General features: G+C 38.5%; 2 long non-coding RNA genes across 2 annotated transcripts; both read left to right on the top strand.

The window, feature by feature from the left end:
- The first annotated feature begins 14 nt into the window (after positions 1-14).
- LOC120495365 (uncharacterized) lies at positions 15-3,721 on the top strand. Its single transcript, XR_005626038.2, has 4 exons — positions 15-662; positions 1,235-1,891; positions 1,966-3,477; positions 3,606-3,721. It is a non-coding gene; the product is annotated as an uncharacterized LOC120495365 (long non-coding RNA).
- Positions 3,722-4,310: 589 nt separating this feature from the next.
- On the top strand, positions 4,311-9,724 carry LOC148995803 (uncharacterized). Its single transcript, XR_016169828.1, has 2 exons — positions 4,311-5,226; positions 8,809-9,724. It is a non-coding gene; the product is annotated as an uncharacterized LOC148995803 (long non-coding RNA).
- Positions 9,725-18,604: the final 8,880 nt, after the last annotated feature.

Raw genomic sequence — 18,604 nt, 5'->3', positions numbered from 1 at the left:
AAAGGAAAAGTGCTGAAAGCATCGCTTGGGAGGAGCTTCTAGTCGCCAGCCCTCTCCATGAATGCTGACAAGTGCTCAGTCACGTCTTTATAGGAGTTATGCAGTGCAACATAAGCAAATCAAAGAATCAACAATTTTGTCAATAAGAGAAAATGTAATTTTAAGGTTGTACAACAGAACAAGTCTCGTTTTTTTAAAAAACAGTGATTGTCATTGGTTAAATGTTGCCATGCCTGGAATGAAGTTGTTTTTAGTCAAATAGTAAAATCCAGACCAATACTTTATTTTTATTTATAGAAAATGCCCTTTTCGGAACTGATAAAGAATTAAACATACCAAAACAGGCATGGGAATAACCCTCAAGAGCATGTCTTTGGACAGCTAAAGTCTACAAAGCTTATTCTGATCTGAAGAAATGAAAATAGCTTAGCCGAGCCTGAGGGTTCAGTTTCATGATGGGCTTCAGGATGCTAATCCTTCATTCTCCAGTGTAATATATTTGTTGAACTACTTTGAGCTGGTTACGGTTTGATCATGTTTGCGGTTAGTGCTTTGACATATGAGGTTACATTGTTATTATGGAAACAAAACAATATATTGCTTACCGTTTTAAAGGGTTTTGAGGGTCCATTGAAACCGTACCCTTGGAGCAAACACAAAAGGTATACATTAATTTTGATTTAATAGCTAATTTTTTTTATATGTGTGTATATAAATATTAGAGCTGCATGATTCTGGATTAATTGAGAATCTTGAATATCTTTTGTTTTAAAATGATCGATTACAATTATCCCACAATTCTGAATAGACAACCCAACAAATTAATGTGTGATTTATTACAGGTTTTGACAAAATGTGCTGCAGTCAAAAAAAAAAATATATTTAATTAATTTGAATTATTATTTTATATTTTGAATGAATGAATGATTCAATGACTCATTTCTATAGACTTGACTTGTTTCGTGACAGGATGAATCAGCTTTTTGAACAAATCTCTTGAATAAATGATTCATTTCGAATGTTTGTAACAAAGAAATAATGATACTGTGTGGTTGAAAATAATGTATACATGACATCCTCTCTCTGGATCAGTGATTTATCAAATAATCGTGCAGCTCTAGTATAAATATATATTAAAAATACATTGAGATTACATTGTTATTACATTTTATCTTCACAAGTTGGTTTTTATCACTTGAAGTCTGATTTAACTGCATTTCATTCTCCCTTACAGGAATCTGTGCATGGGCAATGGTACTAGTAATGACTACTAATTTTGGAGAACTGGCTGCCCCATGAAGTCATTCCTGTCTCAGGCCTATAGTGGTATTGATACTACAGAGGCATCATTCAGAATCTGGCCACTGAAGCAAAAACCTCATTCACTCAGGTGGATGGATCAGTGAGCCCCTTACAAGCACCTCAAGCCAGTAGACGACTTGACAAGGCTGATGGGTGGAGAAAGGGTTCTTTCTTTCCTCCACATTTGTGAGCATATTACATTGCATGACCCAGCGAATATACATATTCCTCTGGTTGAAACAAGAAGGGAGGGAGTCAATTACAAAGATGAATCAGGAAAAAAAAGAAAGAAAAATGAGAAAGAGAAAAGAAAGGAACGGAAAAGAAGGGATAAGCCAGTACATTTCTCCTGACACTGACTCACTTGTTCTTATACAATAGTGGAATGAGGTCAGTCTGGTAAAATTAGCCATCCGCTTCATGGCAGGACTGAATGCCAGGCCAGTGAGAGGGGACGGAGAGTCTCCATTTGAGAAACCAGAGAAATAAAGAAACTACATTTTTTTTTGACAGAGAGTGAGATGAAGTATTGGGAAGAGAGGAGAAGAAGGTCATTTGCTAAAAGCCCAGAACTCCTACTCCGCGTAAGGTAAGAAAAAGAAGTGAAATAAAATGAGACAAACCATTAGCCAATGGAATTGAATACTGATTCTTTTCTAACAGGTTTCCCAAAGACTCCCCTCATCTGTCATTGGCTGAAAAAAAAAATAAAAAAACAGCCCAAACTCACACCATTGGTTGAGCTGTTGTTGCTGTGGTCGGGCTGGTTGGGATAGTCGGGATGTAAAAACAAACATAGCAATGTTTTCATTACGCCACAGAGCCGGTGTTTACACTTTTCAAGGGACTTACAAACTTAGAGTTGTCTCTGCATATTAAGCTGGCGAACGTTTTTAAAGGTGAAAAAACTGCACACGTAATCATTAAGAAAACAATCGCCTGAAGTTTTGTTCATCTATAAATTCGAAAGTGGACGTAAGAGTGAGAGACAGAGAGGCAGGGAAGTGACAGAAGGAGAGTAGGAGAGGGAAGAAAAAGAGGAAGAGGCATTGGGTTTCCACTGACTGTATGTCTGGGCAGCTCCATATGGTCCTCATTAAGGTGCTCACTCTGTGGGAGCAGCTCCACACCGCGCTGCTTGTTTTTCTTATTAGGCCCATCACATTTTGGTATGGAGGGCACTGGAATATTGGGCCACTGACAGGTCCTGCCCAGTTGTTATCATTAACTAAGACTAGATTGTATTATTTTATGTACTTGCCAAAATATCAAAAGGTTTGATTGGACACAGCTTTTGAAGCCTCTTAAAAATACGAATGCATGAAAAATACGGATGTTGAAAGTGGTGTCTAGTGTCCTTCAACTGTGCAACTGTGAGAAATGAGGCCTAAAAATGTGTTTACCCACACTGTTAGGCTAAAACGAAACTTTTTTTCAGTAGTGCATTTGAGTCACAGAGGAGAGATTTGCTGCACTGGTGATAGAGTCTCAGAGCAATTACCATAGATAACAGGGACAGAAGTGTGTGCCTGTAAGAGGCTGCCACTGATACCATCTCTGCTCAAGGATCCCACTTAACTGGCTTGATTGATGCCCAACTGAGCCCTAGGGGGTCCGGAAAGATAAGTTCTATGTGGGCCCAAGTGGATTGCTTTCTACCTGAGAATTGTTGTGTATTAATTTGTAATGATTGCACTTGAAGTACATTGGAAAAGTAGTTGCATTTGAAAAGAGTTTCTGTGCACTGACATTGTTGGGTTCAGACTGAAAGTAGTAAGCATTTGCACCTAATTTCAGGTGGTGCGCTGTCAAACACCAATCCTTTTTTTTTCTCACTCCCCCTTAAAGCTGTTTCCTTCTGCTCAAGAGATGCTGTTGACATAGTGTCAAGCTCAGTTCTTTTTAAAAAGATAAACACACAAGTAACCTTAGAGTCAGGGTCATAAGGTCTTCTCAGTTTGGTGAAGAAAGATAGAGGAAGTAAACAAAGGCAGAATGAGGAGAAGCTTTAGATCTCGTCTCTAAGAAAGGCTGAGCTTAAGCGAAGGCAATCTGTGGGATCAACTCTGAGCTGCTTCCATCCATACCTGACAATAGGTGAATCCAAAACACTTTGTTGTTGAACTTTAGGTTTCCGATTAACAGCCATATACATACAACATAAAACATTTCAAGGTAAGTCCACTCAAGATGTTTTATCTAACTCAAACAAGTTTTGGTTATAAGTTTAAGCAACTTAGGTGTGGTCTGGAGATTGAAAGGTCTCTTTATTTAAAGAAGAACTCTTTTTTTTTCTCTCTCAGCCATATCAGTGGGGTCCAAAACAACACCGAAAACACTGAGACCGTTTTCAAGATATATTTTCTGTGTACCACAGAAGAAAGAAGGCCAGACTGGTTTGGAACAACATTTTTTTTGGGTGAGTTCCTTATTCCAAATGGTCTAAAAGTTGACTTAATATTACATTTTCTTAAAATCAAGTTCCCTACATTTGTTTGATCAACGTTTTTTTTATATATATAAATACAGTAGACTCACTGTAAGTTCTCCTTCATTGTATTAATTCAATTTTTCCATTTCAACGAACTTAAAATTTTAAGGCTACTAAGTTACTTATGTTTTTAAGTTGAACCAACATGATTTTTTTAGTGTAAACTCAAGTTTCCTACATTTGTTCGATCAACTTCCATTTCAATGAACTTACATTTTTAAGGCAGCCAGGTTAAACCAACAATACTTTTTAGTAAAACTTTATATGATTAAGTTGTGACAACATATATTTTTACATTTTACAACAATTTAAATGTAATTTAAGTTGAAATGACTCAACATCCAAATTGATTGTACTTGATTGTAAATTTTTACAGTGCATGTTTACATGCACTAATTGCAGTTCGAAAATGACTCTTTAGAGGTGCATATAGTCTCTTCAAACATTTTCTCTGAAGTACACGGCACAATAACTGATGCAAGAAGGGAAAAATGCAAGAGGGAAGCAATGAAAACTCTTAAAGTTCTCTCGCTCTCTCTCTCCCTCCCACAACAGCACCTGCTCAGGCTCTCGTTTCAAACCTCTCAGCTGTGGGAGCATTCTATGACCAAATAAATCTGTGGAATCAAACGCGACTCCCACTCCCAGACCTTCAAGTCCAGCCCCGGGCTCAAGCCATGGGAACACAATACATTCGATAGAGCTGTATTCATCTTTTGAGAATTTTGGCCTTAGCCGATGATTTTTCGATTGCCTAAAGTACTGAAGTTTACCTCTACCAAACTCATCTCAGTGGATGGCAGCTGTGCCACTCCTCCAGTCGCCAAGTTTAAGAAAGGACAAATTTCTCTGTAATGAAGAGCTCACTATTCTACCTATTTTCAAGTTTCAAAAAGTGGTACACTCTACAACTTGAGCTCTATATTCCAAATCTTCTATTGTCAAATAGTAGATTTGCACAAGAAATAGGCTAAAATTTTACTGTAGTAGTTACTCACGGGTAATCGTCTCCTCCATTGGACTATTAACCTGTACAACCAAATAATTGAGTCAGGTGAATTTAAGAAACGAATCAGTCCCATTTGTGAACCAGTCATTTCGACCAGTTTTGTAAACTGATTTGTTGAAAAGATCTGACTCAAAAGAACAAACATACATTGCTTCTACACTGTAAAAAATAAAACCGTAATTTTTACGGTAAAAAAAACGGCAGCTGTGGTTGCCATAACTTTACAGTTAAAAATACGGTAGGAACGTTAATGGTTTTACAGACTTAACTTGAAATTTACAGTAATAAACTGTATTTCATTTTTTGATAAAATGTTGATCTACCAACCTTTCGAAAAATTGATATCTGTTTTATACCATTGTAAAACACTGACAACCATTTTTTTTTTTTAAGAAAAAATTGACAGATTTGGAACAACATGAAGGTGAGTAAGAAACATTTAACATTATTTAAAGTATATTTAAGATTCCACTTTTATTTTATTTAAAATAAAATTCAACTTATTTAAAATAATATATTAAAATAATAAATAATAGATAGATATACTTTTCTTTAAAATTTGCATTATGCTATTCCTTGTGGAAAGAAGAAAATCATTCTTCAACAATTCACCAATTCAACTTAACTTCTAGTATAAGTTTGTCTAAACTCTAAAATGCATATGACAGAGATTTTCCAATGCTTGACACTGACATTTCATACTACTATAAATTATATAATATAATATTTATAATATATAATATATAATATAATACATATATATATATATATATATATATATATAATATATATACATATATATATAATACAATTTATAATATATATAAATTGACTAAACTCTGCATTTAAAGCATTTGTTTTCTGAACAAAGTGCATAACAGAGAAGTTTCAGGCTTAAAATCCTAAAACAGCACCACAGGCAACCCAGCTTTACTGTAGTAACAACCAAGGGTTCACTTTAAGGGCCACTAAGTATCGAATGACATGAGTAATGGCATTGCTAGTCCCAAAGCGAATGGTAGAAAGATGAAATGGAACTTACCTCTGATTTTTGTGACTGATGGGCATGTGGCATGGATGTGTAAAACACCATTTCACCGAGAGAAGTCAGTTAACCCCTGTTCCCTTGCTGCCTCGACCAGACAACTGTGTCCAGCTTTGCTTGACAAAGGGAGATAGCTGTGAATTAAAGCACATGACAACAGCTGTCTTTTTAAAGAATCGGCACTTTGATTAGGGTTGGTTTGTAGTTAAGCAATGTACGCTAATTCCTACATATCGGGTAAGGGCGGGTTTGGAAAAAAAGATGAAAAAATCCTGAACACACTAGCACACACACACATACACATTTATACACATTCAAAGGATTTGACAACATATGTCGTCTTTGGCCAGCGTCCCATATTCTACAATGGTCATTGTAGTCTTACAGCAAATGTATAGGGGCTCAGAAAAGTATTTGGACACTTAAGTCACACCTTAAAATGATTGGCATTGCATTAGATGCAGCAATTAAACTCAAGTGGCATCTGCCGGTATACTTTATGGGACATCTATTATTTTATAATTGTCTGCACTGTAAAAAAAAATCAAGATTTGTCACACAACATTTTCTCTTTTGTTAAATCAACTTAAATAATTTATTTAGTTCAGATAACTTATTTTTTGAGTTTCTGATGATTAAATCAATCTCCATTGTATTAACTCACTTTTTCCATTTCAATCAACTTAAAATTTTAAGGCAACCAGGTTACTTAATCTTTTTAAGTTAAACCAACAATATATTTGTCTGTCTGTCTATATGCCTGCCTACCTCTCTGTCTTTCTATCTATCTATCTATCTATCTATCTATCTATCTATCTATCTATCTATCTATCTATCTATCTATCTATCTATCTATCTATCTATCTATCTATCTATCTATCTATCTATCTATCTATCTATCAAAGCTAAACTGCATCACTCAAGGTTTTTAAGCGTGCTAATTTTGTCCAGATTCTTTTTTAGTTTCTATAAAATCTTTTTTTGCTCAGGCAGCTGTTCAAATAGACAGCTGCTCTGGCCATTCATTCAGATGGCAGTGATTACAAATCAAGCCAGTGTTGCCTTTGAGTTGATCCATTGCTATTTCAACAAGTAATCCTCAGTCTAATGCACATTTCGTGCTCACACAGAAACAAGCATTCTTTTCCATTGATGAATCCAGGGACCAAATTTGACGCATGCTATAGCGACAATGCTTTAAGACATGACAAACATTTCTATGGACAAAAGGGGCCTAAACAGTAGCAGCATCATGGCACCATTGGATTTGAGATGGCGTTGGATGGAGAAGCCGCGTAATCTCTCGCTCGCTTCACATTTTTTCCGAATCTCTCTGTATGAGAAGAATCCATCCGACCAAAGCCTCTGGCGACAGCAAGCGCTTCATGCCAGTCTCCACGCGCGCATGGCTATGCGCAATAACAGATAAACAAACGCGTAAAGCTTAACACATGCACATACATCAGCACAAACTTATGCATTCACACACATGCAGTCCCACCGTGCCCCCAGCTGTTCCTCGCCCTCACTGCATGCAGCAGGTGTAGGGTGGACCTTGAGGGACGGGGCGGGAGTGGGCACAGCTTTTTCGGAGAACAGAATTTCTATTGTTACAGCTATGCATCCCACGATGTGACTGGAAATGTGTATCATGTTCGTTCTGCTTTGTGTAGCGCTAGTGCACAGCTGCAGTGCAAGGCATTCAGAACAGTTCTAGTTAATGCCTTATATGTCTCTTCTGGCTTGTAAAACCCCTGGGGTCTGTCCAGCAGTTTTATCCATAAGGATTTTTTTCTGCGCTTTAAAGTTTATGAAAGCAGAATGATTCAGAAGGAATGATCCCCCTCAAAGTTTATCAGTTGCATTTTAAAACAGAATTATGATGGAAGCTATCGATCTATCTGTCTGTCATTTATCTCTCTCTGTCTCTTTCTGTCTTTCTATAATTTGTCTGTCTGTCATTTTTCTATCTATCTATCTATCTATCTATCTATCTATCTATCTATCTATCTATCTATCTATCTATCTGTCTGTCTGTCTGTCTGTCGAAGAAACACGCATGTATGTTAACAAATTCACAAAGGGACAGAACAAACTGAAGCAGATGTGACAGTATCCGAGATGGCTGGGAAAAGAGACCGTGCAGCACCTGTTAATATTTAAAAACAATGGAAGTGCAAAAATTAAGGAAAGCAGAGCAGTGGTGACATCATCATTTTTAAATGGGCTCAATTGGGAGGGGGTTGTTGGTGGGGTCTGTTAGGGGGTCGGCTGGTTTGAGGGCAGGAAACTGAGAAAGAAGGAATTTGAGAGCTCAGGAACTCAGCAGCTATGTTCGAAAGATTTAGCCAAACAATGTGAAGCTGGAAGTTAACTGCTGTTATTAGACAAGACCTTTTAAAAGCTTTCTATGTGATTCCAATTTATTATATCAATTCATTATTTTTATATTACATGTTTTAACATTTAATGTATATTTGAATTGCAATTATTAACATAATTAAATAAATGTTCCTATAATATAGGCTACCTCTTATCTTGTGTATTTGTTTGTTTGGAATCTTGTCAAAAACCATGTTTAAAAAAAATTACCAACATAAGTTGTCGTGGTTAGGTGGTTTCTCCAATTACTTGAACCAACAGTCTATTAAACTTAAACTGTCTCCATGGAAACTTCAGGAAAACCCTATGAAGCTGCTATTAAGCTTCTTTGTTTAATTCTAACTGCACTTAAAAAGCCATTATCTATGCATAAGGGTAGTTCACTCTTAAAATCTGCAGTATACAAGCTGTAGGAGGACAGAAAATGAAGTAATCTAGCACACTCAGGCAAGCCTAATACCCAATGGGCCATGCAAAGCATTCTAGGCCCCCAACATGGCGCTTTTGAAGTAGGCAACTAATCATTTGTGTATGGGCCCAATGCAAGAACATTTATCTTTTTATCTGCTTTGTTTACAGCTGCCAGATTCGGAGATCCTTTGAAATGTTCAGCGGTGTCACAGTGCTGCGTTCATCTCCCAAGTTCTCAATTAAAACCCACTGCTCACAAAGCTGAGAAGAACAGAGGAATGTTCAATGTGAGACATCTGCGAACAACTCATCGACGAGGCGCGACCCCCAACCCAAAACGTGTGAGAGAGTGGAGAGCATCTTCTTTCTTCTCAAGGGTAGGGAAAAAGTATGGCAATGAGCTGTGGAGGAAGGAGGAAGGGGGTAGGGGGATTGTGCCAAGATCACAACCAGATGTGCCAAGAGCGTCCAAACAGGATTGAGTGCATGTCTGCAATTTTCAGCAATTTGTCAGATTTAAGGGTTCACCCCCAATACCACCTGATAGACAAATAAAATCCTCTCCACGCCCATGCAATAATTCTAAACACACCAGCACCCCCCCCCCCCCCGGAGAGCCAATCTATGGCCCAGTTGCTCATTTGGTGACAAGACAAGCCTCCGACGTGAATCATTGAGCCTGCGTAATCTGAAAGAAAGTCAAAAATATTCATCAGCGTTTCCCTCAGTCAGCGTCCCAGCGGAGCAGAGATGTTGAAATCCGTACAGTCTTCACACGCTTTAAATCCATCGCACGGCACATTCGTCAAAAAAAGCCTTGAACCAAAACAAACATTTGAATAAATAAACATGAGCGACAGCCAGTTAATCCCTCTGGTGGCACATCGTAAATCCAGCCTTCAAATTTTGGCCTTGAAAGGATTTTTGCCACACACACTGACTATTCAACTGCTTATATAATCACTCGGCAAAATTATTTTCAAGAAATAGAGCTGTAGTCTACAATAATGCTCACGTTGTCTCACAAGTTATTTTCTGTCTATGTACGTGAGCCTCGTTTTGAGGACACCACAAGAGGACAAAATTTCACTTTTCAAAAAACTTTTGCTGATAATTTACTCACCCCCATGTCATCCAAGATATCCATGTCTTTCTTTCTTCAATCAAAAAGAAATTAAGGTTTTTGATGAAAACATTCCAGCATTTTTCTTCATATAATGGACTTCAGTGGGAACCAAACGGTTCAAGGTCCAAAAGACACTTTCAGTACAAACTGCAAACTGTTCAAAGGGCTTTAAACAATTCCAGACGATGAATAAGGGTCTTGTCAAGCGAAACGATCGCTCATTTAATAAATATATAACAAAGTTTAAGTTTTATAAGCTCAAATGATTGCCTTGCTCTGTACTGTGATGAGAGTTCGTGACTCTCCTGTTCAAAATGAACAAATCTTTTTCCGAGTCAATTCGTTCGTTTCGTTCGTTGAATGAACCAAATGAATCGGAAAAAAATTTGTTCATTTTGATGAACAAAGAAATTTACTTCAAATGTCCAAACAATGAACAGGAATGGATACCAGAAGTTGTAAAGTTTCTAAAAAGTCGTAAAAGTATCATAAAATTAGTCCATACCACTTAGACACTAAATTACAAGTCTTCTAAAGCAATAGTTCACCCAAAAATGGATTTTTTTTTACTCCCATGATGTTCCAAACCTGAAGAGGATATTTTGAAGAATGTCATTGCAAAACAGCAGGCCCCCAAAATCCCTTATTTTGTCTTTTTTCAGCAGAAAAAAGAAACTCATACAGGTTTGGAACAACTTTGAATAAATAATTTTGAATAAATAATAATAATACTTTGGTGACTGTTTTCATTGCAGTTACGGTGTGCTAAATGCAGTTTCAATACGCATACTAAATGTAGTTTCTGTTCAAGACTGATAATGCAAATTCCCAGCGCTACACCACATAGTCTGTATTATATGTGCCTTCACTGGATTTATTGCACTGTAAATGCAGTAGGTAGTACAGGGACATGAGTAAGCGTGAGAATAAGTCTTACGCCCATTTTCCACACAGTTGTTCATGTTTATGCCATTAGGTATGTTTTAAGTGTACTTCGGCCAACTGAGGGACTCCATTTTGGCTGTCCTCATACTGTTGTTCCCGGACATGCATAGACAGGCTTTATGTTTTAGAGACAAGAGAACTTGTGTCCGTAGGCATTGGCCAAGCATGACTTCATAAGTTGTGTGTGGCCATGCGTCCGTGCGTATGTGCGGGATACGCGCTGGGCAAAATGTGAAGAACATACCTTCATTTGTTTGCGTTTGCATGTTTGCATAGGCAGCATACCACTGTGTCCATGCGGACCAAGAGCAGCTGACTGGTGCCATCTGTGGCGTAAGGCTCTCGCCACCCACTGTTGCTTCAAGGCCCCGTCTAATTGCCCCTCAGGGTTTTTGCCAACTGATCCCATTCACCACTTCAGCCATCTCGGGCTGTTTTCGAGGCTGTTGTCACTTTCGAAACTGCGAACCGATTGTAAATTAGAGCTCTGTGTCAATAGCTGTCCTGAATCCTAATGTGAAATGGTATTTCTTCAGCCTCTACAGGTTTATTTTTCTTCTGGCTTGTTTCCCACACGCTGGCTGACAGACATATATCAGCTTGGCCGGGTTACGTTGTTTGAAAACCATCTCATATTTTATTGCGATTTGTAAAAATGATGGGTTTTTTTTTTTATTTTTTTAGGGGAGCCGGCTATGTTGTTCTCTAATTAACTCCTTCCCCGCCATTGACGAAACTGTCCACCTGTCACTTTAAGGCTTAATATAATTTAAAAGGATGAGTTATAAAGAAAATTCACACCCTCTCAGTTGTCATGAAGTGCAAAAATAGCTATATAGACCAAAACCACTTTTTGTACCAGGCTGTACACTTTTTTTTTTTTCTGCTGTAAAGTTGGGCATTTTAACATGGGGGCTCTATGGTACAGCACTATCTCACAACCAAATCGTATGAATTTCTACGAGTGATTAAAAAGTGGCTAATTCGTACTAATTCATACGACCTCACTCGTACGAATTCGTACGATTTGTCTAAACCCACGTGATGGTAGGTTTAGGGGCGGGGTCAGGGGTAGGTCATTCGTACGAATTCATACGAATTGGCCAATTCGTAAAATATGTACGATTTAGCAAAAGTCGTACTAATTTGTACGAGTGAGGTCGTACAAATTGTTACGAATTAGCCACCAAAAAAATTCGTACGAATTCCCTTGAGGTTGGATTGACTCATAGAATGCTGGTGGTGGCAAAAAAAAAAAAAAAAAAAAAAACTCTGGCAAGAGTTAAACTATAGTTTACTTCTAAACTTGCAGTGTCTTGAGTAACAACATATTAGCATTTAATCTCTCCACAATTTATCTTATTAGCAGCACAACCACCATGTCTGTATTAGCTTCCCGGCCTCCGCTTCTCAGTCTGACTAGCTTAACAGACAGCCACCACCTATAACGAGAGGGTATTATTACTAATAACAGTTAATTAGCCTTGTCAGAGAGTTTCTCTGAAAAACAGGAAGGGGGAGGGGACAGTAACAGAAACAAAAGACCCACTATGGCTGAAGACTTCTCTACTCTTTAACTTATTTCTTCTTCTTTCTCATTTATTTTCAGTATTTCTCTTCATTATGTAAACATTTAATTCTTATTCAAGAGTGCGTACTAGGACTGAGAAAAATATGTAAATATATTATAAATTATTTCAATATAATTTTCAACTTAATACAATATTTATAATTAACATTTATTATGTTAATGTAGGAATAAACGACGATACTTTATAAAGGTATACATATATATTTTATATATAATTTATACATTTATTTGGAAGTGGTTTATATTAATATTAGTACTAATATTTGTACTGGTATAAGTATTCACAGCCAGTAATAATTAGGCTGTTGGGAGCAGCTGAGCTCTGGATGGCTATAAAGACGACTATTTCTTTCTTTTCTTTTTTTCTTTCTTTTTTTTTTTTTTTGCCAGAAAAGAGAGATTGGCTGGAAAGACATTGGAGCTGTATGTGTTAGTAATTTTAAAGTTGTAGGGGTCTAACTCCCACAATGCACTGGAAAATTCCTTTAACATATGGCACGTCAGGAAAGGGGTGGTTGACCTCTGGCCTCTCGAAAGTCTCTTGAGACACCCTAGTGAGGCTGCATAAGAGATCTACCATCACTGCAAGACTGCCTGTGACTGGTATAACAATCACTTTCCATCTTACCTTTCCCCCTAAAATTCCACTCAATGTCTTCATGCCTCTCACAAAGAGGGATCTTTTCTACCTTTTGTAGTCCCTGTGTAGTTTTTCAACACTTTGCTTCTCTGTCCAATACATCATTTCAACACATGCGATCCATTAAGGTAGAGCCAGGAGAAAGCACAGGAAACAGTCTTTCTGAAAACGTGTTACCCTCCTTTCAACTGTTTCCAGAGTGTCCCCATTGCCCCCCACTACTTCCTCACAATATGCTTTTTTAGAAAAAAAAAGTTTGCACATCAGGCAATGGCAGGAACAGAAATGCCTTTTGGTTTTATTGTGAACGATTTCAAATTGCTCTGCATGGGCTGTGCTAGAATCTTTTGTGGTCCATTTAAATCTTCTGACTATTAGATTGTAGTTCCTAGTGATCCAAATCATACTTAAGTCTGATGACTTTGAATCAGGAATTGCATTGGTCAACCACTGTGCTTTTACTTCCAAGCCATAGTGGGTGAAGAACATGCAGGATTGAAATCCTGTTCTTGGTTATTCTATTCACAAACCCCCATCATGCATGCTTTCTTAAGGGGGTCGCACACCGGACGAGAAGCGCCGTGTTGCACACATTATTCTCTATGAGTGTACACAAACCGGTGGTGCAATTCACTTTTAAATTAAGCATCTTTAATTCTTCTTTGTTCTATCAATCAACTAATCAATCCAACAGATGGAGACTCATCTCTCGGTGTGGTCTAGATGACCTAAAAATTGATGTCAAGTATCTGGACCAAAAAATGGACCGCGACATTCCAAAGGTTACACAAATAGTAGGAGGTCTCTTTTCATCAAAGAAGTCATGCTTCCACCACAAATATAATCAAGTCTACACGACCCTCGTCACCAACTGTCACAGATCGAGTTGCGATCCTTCCAACAGGTGCATCTCCAAAGCGCACCCTGGGATCTCTAATTGATGGCTCTCACGATATCAAAGGGTGGACAAATAGTAGCTCAGGGCAGTCCTCTGAAGTTGATAGATCCACAGGGTGGTAGAGGAAAGGGTCTTCGGGTCAGGAGAAGGGGATGCATCCGAGGCCTTCATTGTACCAATGAAAGGGGCCGTGTTCGAGGCCTAGTTTGTGTAGACCCTGCGGGGGAGAAGATGCATTGGAGGTCCGTTGTGGGGTGTGAATGGGACAGCTGCGTTGGGGAGGATAGGAGGTCCCTTTGTGTCCCTCCAATAAAAATCTGCGACCAATTATCTGTGTCTGTCCCTGAAGTGGAATTCCTGGAGACTTTTTTGAAAAGCACTTGGACTGGGGGAGGAGAAGAGTTTGGTCTAAGGAACGCACAGATGGTGGGATTTTCCTTTAACACCTTCCCCATGTTCTGCCTTGATGGAAAGTTTGATGCGCTAGTCGAATACAAGTGGACTGGAATACACAATGTCTGCTGTCATGTCCAAATGCTAGTTTTTGAAATAAGCACAATCCTCTTATTTTCGACAGGATTTACTCCCAATATTTTGCTGTTTGAATGTTTCGGGAATAATCTCATAATAGACCTTTTTAACAAGACTAAATAAAATCATCACAAGATTAAAGTCATAATTATGATACGAGTACACTCACAAGTACGATATTAAAGTTGTAGGATAATAAATTCTCATAATGTTGAAAACGCATTGACCAGATTGCTTTAATAGTGTAAAGGCAAAATCCCAAAATACTGGATACTCTCTGCTTACTGACTTAATGCGTAAACATAATGGGAAACGCGTACGCCCGACTGGATTTAAAACTTTGTCGGCTGTAGACCCAAGTCTGTTTTGAAGACAAAAACATGTAAAGCACAATGTTCTCTCACTCTTCCTGATTTCTAACGCTCACTCACTGCTTCAGCGTGGCCTTGTGGCTATCAGAGAAGAAACGAAAGCTGATACTCTCTGTATGCTTTTCTGTCGTCTCCTTTCGAGTTCATATGTAAATTGCGCTAGTTTATTTCATCCATTAGATCGAAAGATCTGAAAAGGCCCATACATTTACCCGCCCCATACATAGACGTTTCCCTCGAAAGTGATTGAAAGTGGACGAAAGAGACGGATTAAAACACCAGGTGTAAACAAGGCCTCAATGATCTAACTTATTTATTCTATTAGGGATGCACAATTATATACTATATTCCTACATATTGATCTTAAGGAAACCCTGTATCGTTGGACTTGATTCTTTACACAACACAACACAAAAACAGCCTCCACTAGGGTTTCTAGAATCCACAATGCAGTTACTAGTACAGACTGATAGTGTGGTTTAGTGTGCTAATCCTAGTATGCAATGTGAAAGTGAGTGATTGAAGAAAATTGTTGGCTAGAACGATGTTCAACCATGTGCTAGGCATTAAGTGTTAATTGCTGCTAAATGCCCAGTGTTTAGTACAGCCTCGTTAAGTATACTTTACTTTTCCAATGAAATTTTTCATCTTTGACAGGTGAAATGGGCTTCATTGTAATTCTTTTTGAAATTGCCTCAACTTTGTTATTTTTTTCCTTTCAAATTTTCAGCTTGTTGCCATTATTAAAATTGTCTCGGAATTCATTTTATTTTGTACTTATTTCCCTAACTTCTGGATTATCACTAATCATTTTGTATATGCATTTCAATCCCCTGCCTAATAAAGGTATACAGCCAGCATGCAATTCTTTAATCCCCCCTCACATTGTGAATCTAATTTCCAGACTGTGATCCAGGGCTAATTGGAGAACTTTGGGTAAGGTATGTTGTGCGGGACCTTTGACCTGGTGGGGGTTGGGCATATTATTGAATAGGTATAGAATGACTGAGCCTCCGGTGACCCCGTTCTGACCTTTTCCCTTCAGTCCCACATGGTTGCCAATAGTGATGGCTCCGGTTGATCTTCACCTGTCAAAGCAAGACTTTGACTAAAGACTTGCAGCTTGGGAGGAGGAAACCAAAACAAAAAAAAAGAAGGGAAAGAAAAAACAACACATATGAACTGGTCTCTAACTGGCATGGCTTTTCAAAACAGAAATGCATGACTGACCATCAGAGGTAAAACACATTCATTTCACGTGTGTTTTCATGCCCATTCACTTTCTATACATTATTTGCTTTTTCTGTTTTTAAGCTGCTGTAACATCTCCCTTTGAGCTATAAAACACATGTTCTGCATCAGCAGGTATGTATAAACGATAAAAGCCGACCGCCAGCAGCCAAGGTGGCGAGTCTTAAGCTCTGTTTGGTGTTGTAATGCTATGGCATGTCTTTCAGTATCTTCTAGAGTGTTTTTCAAAGGGCTGTTATTTGAAAACATGGGCAGTTGAATGATGACTGGTGTTCTTTCAACAAGAAACCTATAGTTTCCTCTCACCTCTTGGATTTCATCACACTTTTTGTTCTCAAACTGGAAAGTGTTTGAAAGGCAACAAGATTGCTAGTTAATGCCTAGTAATGCTAATTCTCTCAAGAATAGTATTTCTTCCAGTTGGTTTGTAGTTTGTATGTTGATTTATGTTTAGTAGGTCATTGATGTATAGTAGTGTCCATGATAAAGAAAAAGAAGAAAATCTTTACTGTCCCATGAGGCCACGGGAGAGGATTTATGAATGGCAGTGATGCGACGCAACTGGCGCTGGTAGGTCACGTAATAAGGACAACATGCCAAATGTAGTACGTCATGATTACAATCATACACACATTCATACAATATCGACCATACTTTTTTAGCGGTTGTAAAGTAATTACTTATTCAAAATAAGTACCTACTTACTTAGATTTAGGACACAGCCTAACAGATGACTGAAAAGGGAAAAGAATTAGGGGGTAGATACTTTCGAAATGTGGGTGGAGACTTTGAAATGTGAGAGTTGCACTCAAAAATTAATGCAAACTTGCAGTCAATATTGGAGGGGTTTAAGCAGACCAATGGCGCTTTTCCACTAGCAGTACCAGCTCGACTCGTCTCGGCTCGTTCCTCGTTACCTTATCAATCTCTCGCAGGATCCTCTCTTCGGCCACCAAACAAAGGAAAGTCTGCACCTCCTCGTTTGACCATGGCGTATTCTTCCGAGTTGCCATAATAATAGTAGTAGTTAGTTTAGGATCTAGTATCTTTAGTAATCTCTGGCCAAACGATTTAAAAATGGCAGGGTTATTCTGGATACTCCATCTGGTGCGTGTAATGATGATGCAGTGAATGGTGACGATTCTCTCTGACCAATCAGCAGTCGGCATTGTTTTCACGTCACATTTTAGTATCACTCTGAACCTCGCCAGAAGTGGTACAAAAAAGTACCCGAAAGCAGGAACAGGTGCAACTTTTTCACAGTGGAAAACCAAACAAAGGCGAGCCGAGCCAAGTTGAGTCGAGCTGGTACTGTGTAGTGGAAAAGCGCCATAAATGATTGGAAAAGTCTGGCATATGTCATTTTCATTAAATCACACAAAAACGAAAAAATGAAACATAAATATGAATGCATGCTAATCATATATGAAGTGCATTCAAGTTTTCGTTTATATAAATATTTGTAATGCATTTTTAGTAAATGAATACATAGAGGGAGAAAGCATCACGTCATTGACCTCAGTGATCTCGGAACGCTTAGAAAGCATGGCTTTTTGGACTTGAGAGCAGACAAGGAAGCTAACAAGCTCAGTCTTTCGGATAACACAAGTGGCCTCCTTGTAAAAAGCCAATAATCCTTACAGTTCTGGTTGAGTAGCTTAAGACCCCCCTTGATCTTTGGGAGGATGGGAGTCAAACATTCCAATCTGGACGATCCCCTTTGGCCAGGGACGTGCACAGGGGGGTTGCTCAGGTTGCCCGGGCAACTGCCCATATGCCCTTCTCGACTCAGGTTGCCCTTCCGAGGAAAAAAAAAATCGTACAATGGAGAATTTCACGTAGGCCTAGACAAAAAAATAATATAAAAATCGCAAAGCCTCATTCACTTCCATTCGGGCACTGAAAGTGAAAGTCAAACTGTTTACGTGGCTGCAGTGCCGCACGCGACCATAGACTGCACGCGACCGGTGTGTATGGTAAGGCACCGCAAATTACTCAGGCCGCGCCTCCATCTCGTGTCGCGCGCTAATTAATGTTGTGTACGAAGTCCATGACAAAATGAAGCGAAACTTTCCTTCTCGTCACGAAAAGAGGAAGAAGAAAAACATGAGAGTGAATTGCGGGAACAGCAGTCAGGTAAACATGTGTTCTTTCCTCTCTAGTTTGATGTCAGCAAAGTTTGATGGTTTTTGGTCTTGCTAACCTATCTGGGCAGGCAGTGCATCTCTTGCATCACTTTTTGCCTGACAAAAGTGAGAGTAAAATACCATTATTTATTACGTTTTGTTTTTGAGAAACGACAAAGTGCAACAACAGTGTTTGTTTACTGCAGCTCGGAAAACATAACGACGTCGCGTGTGTTGCGTTCATATGCGCGTGCACGAAATGAAACTGGCATTTTTCAAGCAGAAATGTGGAGACCAGAAATACTGTACAATATGTGAATGATGGCACTCCCAATCAAAGTACACATTATAAAGACACTGATTATCTAGTCTCAGTTTAGTTAAAAACTCTAAACAACTGCACTAATTATGCAAGATAGAAACCAATGTATTGGCAATTTGACATTGATTGACTATTGATTTATAGGCTATATTGAATTTAAAAT

Source organism: Pimephales promelas, chromosome 2 (assembly GCF_988280905.1).
Source record: "Pimephales promelas chromosome 2, fPimPro1.hap1.1, whole genome shotgun sequence".
NCBI classification, from domain to species: domain Eukaryota; kingdom Metazoa; phylum Chordata; class Actinopteri; order Cypriniformes; family Leuciscidae; genus Pimephales; species Pimephales promelas.
The sequence above is the reverse complement of the archived record's forward strand: the minus strand, read 5'-3'. Positions and strand labels throughout refer to the sequence as shown.